Genomic DNA, 2,891 nt, shown 5'->3' on the forward strand with positions numbered 1-2,891 from the left:
GCTGAACCCGCTACTTCAACTTCGTCATCCGACGCTCCTCAAGTTTGAGGTACGCGACGACGCGTTGAAAAGTGGGCTGTGGCAGCAGGGTGAGGTTGGACGCCGCATTGCCGAAGTCCTTGTTAAGACCGGCGGTGAGGGTGCTCAGCATGAGGTCATCAGAGACCTTGGCGCCGATGTCGCAAAGCTCGTCGGCGAGCATCTTGAGCCTCATGCAGTACTCGTCGATGGTGGAGTTGTCCTGGTGACAGCTGAAGAACTCCTGCTGCAAGAAAACAAGGCGTTGAAGTTTGTTGTCGGTGAAGAGCGCGTTGATCTTAGCCCACACGTCGTAGGCGTCATCGTCCTCACGACCACCGTGTGGAAGATGTCCTTCGAGACCGTCTGGTAGAACCAACGGATGACCGTGGCCTTGATGGCGGACCACTCCGGGTCGCCGCGCATGTATGCGCTATCCACGGAACCGTCGATGTGCTCGGTGAGATAGTACTCATGGAAGATAAGGTTGAATTAGGTCTTCCATGTGTAGTATGACGTGCTGGAGCTGTCGAGACGGATAGGGACCCAGGCCTCAATGTTGAGGTCACGGATGGTGGTGGCGGAGGGCTTGGGGCCGCCGGACGGGTTCGACGAGCGGGTGGTGGAGGAACCGGCGAAGACATGGCGACGGGACGGAGGCAGTGGTGAGAGGCGACGGCAGTGTAGGGTTAGGGTTGGCGGCGAGGGTGCGATGGGCAGCGGCCGGGAGGGGAGGCGGCTGCGGGGGGCGGCAGCGCGGGTAGGACGGCGCGGGCCAGGAGGGGAGGCGATGCGGGAGAGAGTTGCGCGGCTGCGGCGATCGGCGCGGGCAGGGGGCGGAAGCGGGCGGCACAAGGGGCGGCGGCGCGGTGGAAGAGAGGGAAGGGCACGACGACGGTGGCGGGGGTGGCGGCGGCACGCGCAACGGGGAGGCGCGGCGGCGGCGGCAAATCCTAGGGTCAGACCGACCAAGATGATATCATGTAGACGGAAAAGTTTGCAATACAATAGATGTTGTATTGATGGGGTGCTGGTGCACAAATATATAATTACAAAAAAATGCTTCTACCTTAACTATACAAGACTAAAAGGTAGGCCACAACTTCAATATACATGCAACACAAAATACAGCTCAACACGCCTCAATCACAGAAAGCTTGATCTTTCTGTACTTGCCTTTATATAAAGACCACATCTTGTGAATTGCACTGAACTATACAACCTGCATTGCTTTAGCCACCCCTGCATGTACCCTCATGTATGCCCTCTCTCTCTCCCTCCTCAAAGTTATAAAACACTCCTAGCTTTGGCCTAAAATTTTCTGATGAAATTCAGGTGCAGAACATCTCTCCCAAGTGAACAAAAACTTAATAATCCCTCCCAATCCCAGCACCACGTTCGGTGAAGCAAGCTAACCAATCCTTCTCAACACCCAGTTCAGTACATGGAACAATAGCAAAGAAGATGAATATTGGCATACAACAGGAGAGGGCGGATACCAACAGATCACCACTACACAGATCAGCACAAACATGTTCCAGGATCGCATCGCACAATACACACATGAAACTTGTTTTTTTAGTATGGTGTGATCCTTTTGGCAAAAATATTTCGGCAATTCCAAAAGTACATGGGAATTCAAATATTTTTCAATATTTTAAAATATTTAATTAAAATTATGTGAATATTTTAAACCTTTGTCCGAAATGCAAACCAAAATAAGTGAAATTCATTGAATTTCGGTAATTATGGTTGGTGCTGAATTTTTTTCTGAAACTGAAATTGAAAACCACCTTGTTCATCATTTGCTCTGCAGTAATGAGAGTCTCTTGCGGTATCTTGCCATGGTTGGTAGGGTTAGTGACATAGCATAAGCATAAGCTATCATACTGAGTATGCTGTATCTGAACCAGGGAAGATACCGTAGAGTCAGCTGTGAAAAAAAAGAGGGCATTAGTGACTCACGGTCGTATTTTTTTGCTTTGTATTTAAAAAGCAAATATTTGATTTAAAATTTCTGTTTCCATTGATCATAGGCTAAGTTCTCCTTTTGCCCCATTCCAATACGAGAACCCTGTTGGAAATTCGTTTCGCAGTTTCGCAAAAGTCTACCAGTCCCTTCAGGCTGTTGGCAGGGATGCCAATTTAGTAAATAATTTCCATGTTGTTCCTCAATAGTTTTCCTTCGTCTTGAACCAGGCGCGCTCGGCCGCCCGGAGCCGCTGGAGCGCAGGATCGAACATCCGGTGGAGGCGGTCAAAGTTGCTGCACACCCGTGCGCAGGCGCTGCGGGAGCGGACGCCCCGCGCGGGAGCCACTGTAGAAACTTTGCGTTGTATTAAAAAGAAATAAGAAATCTCATGCTTTATATTGATATATATGTTTTGAACTTTTTTATATCCATTGGTCATATGCTCAAGTTAGGGCATCTACAACGGCGACCCGCAAAATTTCTCTCGCATCCGTCTGCGGATAGGGCGACCAGTCCAAAGACATGGATGCGGGAGCCGGCCATCTAACGCTGCCCGCATACATTTGAACAAATTTTCGAACTAACCGAACGAAAATCATGCAAACATGGCGGATTTCATATAAATCCAACACAGTTTAGTTAAACTAGGATAAATTTTACATAAAACCAGGCAATATTCCGTCCGGTGAACTAAAAACCTTAAAACAAAAACCCTAAGCTACTCTATACTTGACGATGACCTCGTAGGCCATGCCGGGCAGGCCAACGGCTCCTCCTCTGTCATCGTAGCCCGATCTAGCGTTGGAGTCGTCGCTAGACTTCGGGCGGCGGAGGGTGGCGGCGTCGCCGCAGGGCTTCTCGGCTGCCGCATGACATTCGCGGATGATCCTCGCCACTTCCT

The 2,891-nt window shown here is 50.0% G+C and overlaps 1 pseudogene; it reads left to right on the plus strand.

The window, feature by feature from the left end:
• The first annotated feature begins 589 nt into the window (after positions 1-589).
• LOC119333240 overlaps positions 590-2,891 on the plus strand; it is a 14,409-nt pseudogene continuing 12,107 nt past the window's right edge.

The sequence above is a fragment of the Triticum dicoccoides genome, chromosome 7A (assembly GCF_002162155.2).
Source record: "Triticum dicoccoides isolate Atlit2015 ecotype Zavitan chromosome 7A, WEW_v2.0, whole genome shotgun sequence".
Taxonomy (NCBI): domain Eukaryota; kingdom Viridiplantae; phylum Streptophyta; class Magnoliopsida; order Poales; family Poaceae; genus Triticum; species Triticum dicoccoides.